Genomic DNA, 12,289 nt, shown 5'->3' on the forward strand with positions numbered 1-12,289 from the left:
TTTCTCAAAGTAGATGTTGTTATTGAGTAATTTTTGTAGCAATTTTCGTTTTCTATAATTCTGAAAGATTTACTTGACAGAAGTCAACGACATTATATGTCACGTGACATACAACATTCCTGCCTTCTGTCAAATAAAGCTGTCAAATTTATAGAAAACAAAAACAGCAACAACACTTACTCGGAGCTCAATTTAGTAACAATGAAATGCAGGTTCAAATTTAAGAGACTAGTCCAGAAGAATCAGTGCACAAAAAGATGGGATTCTGAATTACTAAGGAATGATGATGTACCCTTCACGTCCTCTGAAGCTATACATTCAGTTATTGTGATGTAGTATTTAGATGAATGGGGCTTCAGGCTAAAGGTTGGGCGGACATGGAGCTCAATTCACAGTTAATGTATTAAATACCAAAATACTTCTGCTAACAGAATAGTGATGAATTTTCGGTAAACCAATGTATCCTTCAGTTGCCCTAAGGATCCTTGACCTTGGCTGAAAACGAGAAATAGAAGATAATGTCTTCTGTAAAATGAAAAGAATTAAAATCAGACAAAAGTAAAAGTTTACAATCCAGGGCTCCCGGCCATCAGTGTAATAATTAATAGTTTTTGATGTTGCTGAGAAACAGTCATACAATACTTTTTAAAGGAAAACAGCGCCATTTGACTGTTTTATTATTTATTTAAGTACAATCCAGGTTTCGCCCTTTCATGCCATTTTCAAGTACATGATTTCATTTCTTCAACATATGTTGCAGGACACTTAACATGTTGCCAAGCTCAAAGTTGACCCAAAATTGAGCTAATATTTTTTCTTAATTTATGGCCAACTTTGAACTTGAAAACAAGTTAATTGCCCTACAGTATGTGATAAAGACGTAAAATCAAATACTTGAAAATGGCGTAAAAGGCCGAAACCGGGATTGTACTTAAACAAACAATAAAACAGTCAAATGGCAATTTGTTCCTTTAAAAATGTAATAATAATAGAGAGAACTCCTGCAGCCAAAAGTAAGTTGCCGAATCAACTCATAGAAATACCTACGATTATTTACACAACACGTAACTACACATTGGCTTATTATTAGCATTAACAAATAGCTATCACAATAAGGTACCCACAAAGCTCCACCAAACTGAGTCACGTTCACGACATAGGGGGAAAAAAAACGTTCGACTTCATGCACAGCGCATAATTTGTAATTTAACAAACTCAACACCATTCACCCACAGGGCATGAATCCATCTGCATTTTTGTCATCAAATAACAACGAAAATTGGTTACATAACCATGGACTACTTGCAGAATGTCGTTTAGTAGCAAAAGCACCCAGTGCACTGTTCACACACGACACAGTGCGCTGTGTCAGCCGCAAAACCACTAGGGCACAAGCAGATGGCGTTTGACGTGAAGCAGCACTTTTCTCCACCTCCATTTGGATTGCTGTCCATCTGGTCAGAAAAAGCGCCAATCGCTCCATCGGGCTGTTTTGTCCACACAGCAGTCAATCCTCACACTGATCATAGTGACTGCCAGTTGATGACGCTGCAGATCATCAGCTTCTTGAAGCCCTCGCTCTCGGCTCTGCCCAGAACTTACTCATGTCCTTCCACCCCACTCAGGCCCAGCTTTCCATTACAGAGACCTCATATGCCATACTAGTCATCACCTAACGATACCCTGCAGGCTTGCCCATTGCGCTGCACAGCGTTGACCTCGAGAATATGTTGCTAGTTAAACTTCTGCAGTTGACTGACTACGCCGTAACTGCCTTTTCTGGTTTACGTACTGTTCATTCCCAAACTGTGACATCACTGCCCACCTCCAAGTGCAGCCTCAGCCATCAACCTTGGCCAACATCACAGTTCTCCGTACCCCACGCTAACTACTGATTATGTGCCACGGGTTATCCGGCTGTGATCTTCGCGATGGTTTCCAGAACATGACCTGCCTTCGAAAATGAGTAATGTCTCCCTTGTTTCACTCTGCCCACCAGGGCTCAGATTGGCGCCAGCAGCTGACAATGTCTTTTATTGACGTTCTACAGCAAGAGCAGTAACAGTGCTCATAGATGGGTGGAGCAGGAAACAAGGCACGCTGCAAATTACGAATTCACAGCGTAGTTTTCGTCATGCAAAATTGCATCAAATGAGGGAGTCATACTCACATAGTCTGCAATAAAATAACATGAAAATACCAATTCAAAATGAGAATCACGCACAGCGACATCATTCCATGCCGTTATGTTCTGTTACCTCTTCAGGAAAATTTAAAACAGAATTTTTTCTTTCGGAAATTTGTGGTAAGGTCTTGTGGGACCAAACTGCTGAGGTCATCAGCCTCTAAGCCTACACACTGCTTAATCTAGCTTAAACTAAGTCACACTGTGGATAGCACACACACACTCATGCCTGAGCCGCACGGACAGTGACAACGTGTCTATGACCGCGCGTCTACCCCGCGCGGCTAAAACAGAATCATTACACAATTTGGCATAACTAAAACAGTATACTACGAAATCGAACGGCAAGAAATAGAATGCCAAGGCAGCATACAGTCGTTCACAAATGCCTCAGAGTATTTTAGCCCACTAACCCTGTCTCTATCCCCACAACCGGCAGACACACTTCACCGACCAACAATAAAAGAATACCAAACCGAAACTCTGGCTAACAGGCTCTGAAAACTGCACCACACAGTGTGAAACAAGTCATCCCGAAACCCGTATCTAGTAAGGTCTACCCAAAAATGAAGACTCACAAATGTCTCACTAATACAGACCTCTATCCTATCAACGAACAAAGCACAAGCCTGATCTCCCTGATGACATCAAACAACACAAGCAGCTAGTGACCCACACATCTGCTCTGGAAGATAAAACAACTTGCACAAATCGATAGACTGCAAGACAAAATCCCTCTTAAGGATGCCCATCCGAATAAAACTATTAACCGTGTCCTTGAACTCTCCTGCTGTTCTCTGCAACATCTCATCCATGCCTTTGACGAAGCTGCCTGGTTATTTCCACCCCTGTGTTTACAGAGCCCTGCCCATAGATCCTCTCCACCGACGATACCTACATCCTGCACAGCCAGGCCATATGCAACACTTCCCTTGCTGCCTGACAGAAATAGCACACAGGAAAACAAGACATTCTCTCTTATCTGTAAGAGGCAGTCGAATGAGAACGAAATATATGGAAAAAATCAAGTAAACTGTTTATTATTTCAACAGTAATCGCCATAACGGTTAATACATTTAATCCACTAACAGACGAGACGCTCCATGCCTTCATGGAATAAGGTTTGCGGTCATGATTATACGTAGGCAGGCCCCTCTTCTTCTGAGGCAAATCAAGAGCCATGAATGTCTTTCTTTAGGACTACAAAAATATGGAAATCCCGTAGAGAGAGAGATGCACAGATGGAGGATGTGTAAACTTTTGCAGCATACTCGAAACCACATTAGCAACATGTGTAGGCTTTGGACGGAGATGTACAGAGCTGGTACAATCCTGGTCTCACAGGCAACTGAAAACATTTTTCTGTGAGTACACTGACCATCTTCTCTCATACTGGCATAATTTTTTTCACAGTTAGAGCTATTTCTTTTGAGCAAGTAAGCAATTTACTTACTTTCTTCATCTTTCTCGTTTTCGTTTGACTGCCCTTACACAATCACCAGCACAATATGCAACCAAGTTTTGCTACCAAATGTGGCGTGTGGTTTAGGTGGAGTGGAGTTCAGACTGAAGTTTCTACAGTCGTGGGGCATTACTAAACAATTACATTTTTAAACGTCAAAACACTTCTGATACGAGAATCTTCTGTTAACACAATACGGCCTCGAGTATCATTGACTGGAGTAGAATTGTCTTCGAACTGGCCGCAGAGACCAGCAAAAATCTCTATGGAGACACTCCAGACAGCGGTGTAATACCAGCCTGCCATGTGGTCCGACAGGTAAGATCAATGGTCTGGCGTAATATTTCTTTTCATACCAGGATCCCTTTAGTTATCATCCGTGGCGCCCTTACAGCACAGCTGTACGTTGACGATGTTCTACTCCCTTCACGGCAGGCCACCCATAGCTTACATATGAAAAAAAAAATAATGCCCAGCCACATATGGTGAGAGTTTCTGCTGCTTATCTTCGTGCTTGTCAAACTCTACCTCGAACTACAAGGTCACTAGATCTCTCCCCAATAGAGAATGTTTGGAGAATAATAGGCAGCCAGCCGGAGAGGCCGAGCGGCTCTAGGCGCTACAGTCTGGAACCGCGCGACCACTACGGTCGCACGTTCTAATCCTGCTTCGGGCATGGACGTGTGTGATGTCCTTAGGTTAGTTAGGCTTAAGAAGTTCTAAGCTCTAGGGGACTGATGACCTCAGAAGTGGTCCCATAGTGCTCAGAGCCATTTGAACCAATAATATGAAGGGCCCTAATACCAGCTCGGTATTTTGACGACCGATTACATCAGTTGGGCACAATTTGACATGATATCCACCAGGAGAACCTCCAACAACTCTATCAGTCTACGCCAAGCCGAATAACTGCTTGCATAACGGCCAGAGGTGGACCAACGCATCATTGACTTGCTCTGTTTATGAAGCTCCTTCTCTTGAATAACTCACCGAATTTTTTCGAACTTGTTTGTCTTTAGATATAGTAATACAATGCCAGTGCAGGAAAACACATAACACCACTACCCTTGCTAGATAGCTGCCACAATAAGCTACCTTCAATGCTCTAACTATATATATATATATATATATATATATATATATAAATAATCAACAAATTATTACAAAACAACACATACAAAGAATCATTCACACAGAACAAACAATAAAATGAAATTTAATATAAACTGTGTATAAAAATGAGTTACATTTATGGCGTAAGTTACAGAATATCACCTTCAGCCTGTTACATCCAGTCATCTCACTGTGTAGTCTAACAAATTCAATAGCTCTCGCCCACATTGCACACGCCCACATGCACTGCGTATCATGAGATAACAGCCACAATTTATTACACAACAACCACAGACTTCCATACAGAATGTAACTTGCTAGCAAAAACACCCACTTCACCACGCATACAGAATAAAGTGCGCTATCTCAACCACAAAACCACCAGATTGCTACCATCAGCTGCATCACGTAGTGCCCGTTGCACAGGAGCCACTTTCTCCTCCTCCAGTCGGATCACTGTCCATCTAGCTGGAAAAGGCACAGCCCACTCTTCTAGGCTGTTGTGTGCAGAGAGCGGCCGCGACCTGTGCTGCCCATGTTATGTTTGGCTTACAGCATGGCAGTGCATCAGCTTCTTGAAGTTCTAGTTCTTGGCTCTGACCAGAGCTCACTCGATCCTATCCCTGAAGCAACACACCCGCCTCCAAGGCCCAGAGCACCATTATGGACACCTCGGTTACTACATCAGTCCAGCCTCTAGTGATGCGTCACGGCTTGTCCACTGTTTCCACTGCAAAGATGGCGCTGGCGTACAGAAGATTTTGCTGTTTCGACTTGCTGCAGCTGACTGACTTCATCATATCTCTTTCAGCTAATCTGTTGTCCAGCCCCAGACTCCGACTTCACTGCCCATCTTCTAATGCAGCCTTGGTCACCAACGTCGGCTACCCCCACAGTCTTCTGCACCCCGCCCTGAATGCTGACGACTTGCCGCAGGTTATCCGACCGCCAACATGGCGCTGGTTTCTGGAAGATTTTCTGCCTTTGAAGCAAAACAAGTGACAGCCCCTTTCTCGTCTCGATCTGTCCACCAATCCTCGGAACTTTGCCACCAGCCACGCAAATGCAGCCAACAATGTCTGCTGTTTTCTCACTAACTGAGAGCTGCGCTAATATCATCACCAGCGTCATGTGTAAGGAAACTAGGCATACCGTGATTTACAAGTTCATGGCATGCAATAATGAATACGTAATTAGGCAGCTCAGTTGAAGAGGAATGAACATCATAAAAGAAAAATCACTTCAATTGCTAAAGAAGGATGGTAACAGTGAAGAACTCTTGGGTAACACCGCAAAAATTTTAGTCGGTCGGTGAAAGGTGAAAGTACAAAAAATTTCAAGGAAATTCAGGAATACGAAAGTCATTTAGGAATGGCATAAAGAAAGAGAATGAAATTTTTGTTAACATAGAAATTTTTTTAAGAAAATTAGGTACATAGAATTCACTTAGGAATGAAATAATTATGAGTGCAGGAAAGGTAAGGCGAAACCCACGCAGGAAAAATGTGAAGTAATCGGAAAAAAAGGTCGTCAGATGAACTGGTTCAGCGTACTAAAAGTCAAAATAACTTTCGGTGAAATTCAGCGGATGGGTGGAAAGAATACACTGATGGCTTCTGCGAGGGGGATGACTTGACGAGATTGTGAAAGACGATGTCCAGTATCGGGATCACAATTTAATAAAACTTTCGCGTCAGTCTACAGATGGACGAAACGTGTACTGCCGAGATATTTGAAATAGACTTCATGTGACTGCACGCCCGAAATTTAATGTCTCAGTTATTTCTGTGGCTCTTCAATATTTCTGTTAGTTTAGTCACGGTTCACGTTCTGTGTGTCGTAATTTATAAATTCCCTTCCAAAGTCCATTCAGTTCTTCCTCATTTTGACAGAGGACCTCAATCGCGGTAGCCGTTAGTGAATTGTGTCTTTTACGAGGGTTGGAACTTAAATAGTGGCAACTATTTATTCAAAACCGATACAAAAGAATTACACGTTTGCACCTGTTACTGTCCATCAAAGTAGGCACCAGCGTTGTGTAGAACCCGTTGCCAGCTATGTGGAAGGCGTAGCAATACCATTAGCAGAGCCCGTTCTGTTGATGGCGCGAATGGAGCGGTCTACTGTCTGTCGAATCTCTGGAACAGTTCTGAAGCGAATGCCACGAAGTTGTTCCTTCATCTTCGGAAACAAATCAAAGTCACAAGGACTTCAGTCCGGGGAGTATGGTGGATGGTACAGTACTTCCCAGTCCCATAGACCGAACAGAGCAGCCACAGCTTGCGCTGTATGTGCCCGCGCATTGTCGTGCAAAATTATGGGTGGGTTGCGCAGAAAGTGTCGCCGTTTCTTTCGCAAATCTGGTCGCAGGTGATGCTCCAAAAACGAACAGTAATACTGTGCATTGACGGTCTGCCGTGGAGGAACGTGATTCCTTAGGATAACACAGTTGTACACGAGAATCACCATAACTTTCAGCATACTGTGGCTATGACGCACTTTCGACTTTCGCGGCGACCCATAATGACACCATTCGTAGGATTGGCGTTTCAGTTTTGGCCCATTTCTCAATCTGTGTTACGATATGGCGTAAGGAAGCCTCTCCTTCGCGCTCATATCGCTTCAGGTGCGTCTGACGCATGCATTTCTGCGTTTCCGTCAAGTCATGCAAATTTTTCGCATGCGCAGGCGTTCCTTCAGGATGCGAAGCACAGATGTATGCGCTTATCCGGTTTCGAGGGAGAGCTCACGAATCGTATGGCGTCGCTCACTGTCCACTAACGCGGCAACAGCATGCACTTCTTTTTCAGAGACGCTAGGACGACCTGCCCGATGCATGTCTGCCACAGTTTGCTGTCCTTCGTTGAAGGCTTTTACCCAATGTGACACTGTTCTGTACGGCAATGCCGATTCCCCGCACGCCTCTTGAAGACCTTGATGACTGTCGTGCTGTACGACCTATGGCACATTCAATCTTGATCCATCTCCGTTGTTCCTGTTTCGAAAACATAGTGACACCGTTACATTAGACCACTCACTCACAAGTGACTGTGTTTCCCTCGATGGCGCGCACGCCGGTGACGTGGAACGGGCGAGTCCATTTTCTCGGTGGTAAGGTGCGTATGTCACCAACGTGTACTATCAGTGACAATAGCACATTCCATTGCATAGTGTCTCCACAGCAGTGTCACCACTATTTAAGTTCCAACATACCTATTGCATTTCACCATGAATTTTAATTCATTCTTTAAGGGTACATAGTTACGTTTATCATAGGTAATTTGTAATACATACAGCAATAATTGGAAATTAGCCACTTTAAAGACTATTTTACTCAATTCATATGCAAATACTGCAGTGTGTTAGTTCAGTGCATTACGTTTGTATTATTTGTGCAATGTAATCTACGTTTTCCACTAAGATCAGACCCGCGCAAAAGTCATCCTTTAACAAAACGATTCATTACGCTTAAGAAAGGTTTTATTCGGTACCGATAATAGTGATAATAAGCTGTTATAATCCTTAAAAACTAATCGACATGTACGTTAGGGACAGAATAACTCTAATATTCCTTTGGTAGCGTTCTGTCGAGGTTTTCGTGTATAGTATTTCCCATTTTCGTAGGTGTAACTCAACTTTCTGGGAAACAATAGAAATCACATCAGTGTTATTCACTTTGTAAACATCAAACGTTTTGACATAGATTAATAAAAAAGTTAAAAATCGAACTTTAACACTCTGAGAGAGAACACGAAGTATATACAAGATATAACGAGAACTCTTGTTCCCAGTAAGGAATTTTTATATTTGTCTAAATAAATCTTATTCCGCTCCAGAAAGTTCGCATTATACGAATATATTATACACTAATATCAGCACTTCTGGAATTCGATCTATGGGCCCAGCTTTTGGCTTTCTCTGCGACACGTTTTTTAATGTTATCTGCAAAACTCGCCTCCGTAGGAGACGTAGTTGACGCAGGTATGACCGGTGACACTCGACATTGGAGGTAAACCCGTTCGATTCCTGGTAACAGATGAAATTTACCCTGCGAGTGTTTTGCCGGTAAGGGTAGGTGTTGTGGTGAAATAAAGTTTCTCGCCATCAATCTTTGTTACCAATCTCTTGGATTAAAATCCCTACCGCTCCGCAGTGCCTCATGAAATGAGGGCATGTAACTCTGCTGCTGGTGATCCGCCCGTTGGATGAGGACGTAAAGTTCGGTGGTCCCTTTGGTTGGTTCAAATGGCTCTGAGCACTATGGGACTTAACATCTATGGTCATCAGTCCCCTAGAACTTAGAACTACTTAAACCTAACTAACCTAAGGACAGCACACAACACCCAGTCATCACGAGGCAGAGAAAATCCCTGACCCCGCTGGGAATCGAACCCGGGAACCCGGGCGCGGGCCCCTTTGGTGCCTTTCGAGAGGAGTACTGGTGTTGTTATTAGCCAAAAATTCACGGACAAGCAACGGCGTGTCCAGATGCATTATTGTGGTGCAAAAGCATTGGTTCTTTTCACCACAGCGCCGGCCGGATTGGCCGAGCGGTTCTAGGCGCTACCGTCTGGAACTGCGCGACCGCTACGTCGCAGGTTCGAATTCTGCCTCGGGCATGGATGTGTGTGTTGCCATTAGGTTAGTTAGGTTTAAATAGTTCTAAGTTCTAGGGGACTGATGACCTCGGAAGTTAAGTCCCATAATACTCAGAGCCATTTGAACTTTTTTTTTTTTTTACCACAAATCCGGCTGGTCTTATTTTTTGAGTTCCTCAAGTAAACGAAATTGACTTCTCAAGTAGGACTCCTCATCGAGCATTGGACATTTTGGTTGAGCTCATGGTACTCTATGTCGCTAAAACCGATGCTGAAACCACAGAGCATAACCATCAGCCAGCCGGGATGGCAGAGCGGTTCTAGGCGCTACAGTCTGGAACCGCGAGACCGCTACGGTCGCAGGTTCGAATCCTGCCTTGGGCATGGATGTATGTGATATCCTTAGGTTAGTTAGGTTTAAGTAGTTCTAAGTTCTAGGGGACTGATGAACTCATAAGTTAAGTCCCATAGTGCTCGGAGCCCTAACCATCGCATCTGACCACGCTATCGCACTTGTGGAGATTTTTTTCGGCCTTTGTGATCCTGAATGATACCACTGGAACTAATGAGAGTGCATTTCACCTTCATATCCGGTACCCAAGCCTCGTCACTTGTTATGACACGTTTCTGTATATCTGTATCGTTGCAGACTTCAATTATTGCATCCTGAGGAACTCGCATTCGCCGCTGTTTCGCTCCATATCCAACGGCCATTTTGTTGTGAATCGTTTTGTTCGCAAATATTCGATGACATATCAAGAGATGAACCAACTGATGCACCAACATCATCAACAACTTCTCTGTGTGTCATTAGGCTGTCGTTCATAATCATTTGTTTCACTTTATCCATGATTTCGTCTACTGAAGGTATGTAGGGATCCAGGGCGCTCGTTAAGATTTGTTACTGATAAGTCAGATGTATGAGTATCATGGAAACCTTCATGAACTCAAATGGGTATCCTGGGAGGAAAGAAGACATTCCTTTCACGAAAGATTATTAAGAACGTTTAGAGAACAGGCCTCTTCCCTCAACACACTTCCCAAGTAAGAACCGCAAAGACAGGATATGTTAGGTGTCACGTGGAATCATACGTGTCAGTGGTTCCAAACGGAGGTGTAAGCGTTAAAGGGATTTGAAGGGTGTTCCTGATTCACGGCTAATTTTTGCGACGTTGGGGATTCACTCACCCACACTCTACCTCGACCCTCTTCCCCCTTCGATGAATTGTAAAATAATCGAGTGCATTTTTGAAAACATAGTTCTAAATACCTTTTAAGGTGTATCAGATTTTATAATAAGTGGATATACCAGTGTGATACAAAGCTATATGTGGATATACCACTGTGATACAAAGCTATATGGGCTGTCACAAAAAAGTTTCTTATTTCATTCACATCATTATATTTAGATGAAAGAAGTTTTAGAATGCTCAGTAATTTTCTGACAATGAAAGGGGAACTCGGCGGGTAAATTTCGTGGTTAGTTGTTGTTGTTCTTGTGGTCATCAGTCCTGAGACTGGTTTGATGTAGCTCTCCATGCTACTCTCTCCTGTGCAAGCTTTTTCATCTCCCAGTACCTACTCCAACCTACATCCTTCTGAATCTGCTAAGTGTATTCATCTCTTGGTCTTCCTCTACGATTTTTACACTCCACGCTGCCCTCCAATACTACATTGGTGATCCCTTGATGCCTGAGAACATGTCCTACCAACCGATCCCTTCTTCTAGTAAAGTTGTGCCACAGACTCTTCTTCTCCCCAATGCTATTCAATACCTCTACAAAAGTTATGTGATCTACCCATCTAATCTTCAGCATTCTTCTGTATCACCATATTTCGAAAGCTTCTATTCTCTTCTTGTCCAAACTATTTATCGTCCGCGTTTCACCTCCATACATGGCTACACTCCATACAAATACTTTCAGAAACGACTTCCTGACACTTAAATCTATACTCGATGTTAACAAATTTCCCTTCTTCAGAAATGCCTTCCTTGCCATTGCCAGTCTACATTTTATATTATCTCTACTTCGAACTTCGATCATCGTCAGTTATTTTGCTTCCCAAATAGCAAAACTCCTTTACTACTTTAAGTGTCTCATTTCATAATCTAATTCCCTGAGCATCACCCGACTTAATTAGACTACATTCCATTATCCTCGTTTTGCTTTTGTTGATGTTCATCTTATATCCTCCTTTCAAGACACTATCCATTCCGTTCAACTGCTCTTCCAAGTCCTTTGCTGTCTCTGACAGAATTACAATGTCATCGGCGAACCTCAAAGTTTTTATTTCTTCTCCATGGATTTTAATACCTACTCCGAATTTTTCTTTTGTTTCCATTACTGCTTGCTCAATATACAGATTGAATAACATCGGGAAGAGGCTACAACCCTGTCTCACTCCCTTCCCAACCACTGCTTCCCTTTCATGCCCCTCGACTCTTATAACTGCCATCTGCTTTCTGTACAAATTGTAAATAGCCTTTTGCTCCTTGTATTTTACCCCTGCCACCTTAAGAATTTGAGAGAGAGTATTCCAGTCAACTTGTCAAAAGCTTCTTTAAGTCTTCAAATGCTAGAAATGTAGGTTTGCCTTTCCTTAATCTTTCTTCTAAGGTGAGTCTTAAGGTCAGTATGGCCTCACGTGTTCCAATTCTTCTACGGAATCCAAACTGATCTTCCCCGAGGTCGGCTTCAACCAGTTTTTCCATTCGTCTGTAAAGAATTCGCATTAGTATTTTGCAGCTGTGACTTATTGAACTGATAGTTCGGTAATTATAATATCTGTCAACACCTGCTTTCTTTAGGGTTGGAATTATTATATTCTTCTTGAAGTCTGACGGTATTACGCCGGTCTCATACATCTTGCTCACCAGACGGTAGAGTTTTGGACAAGTTAGTATAACACCAAATATCGAAAAATTCGTGA

This window comes from Schistocerca serialis, chromosome 4 (genome assembly GCF_023864345.2).
Source record: "Schistocerca serialis cubense isolate TAMUIC-IGC-003099 chromosome 4, iqSchSeri2.2, whole genome shotgun sequence".
NCBI lineage: Eukaryota > Metazoa > Arthropoda > Insecta > Orthoptera > Acrididae > Schistocerca > Schistocerca serialis.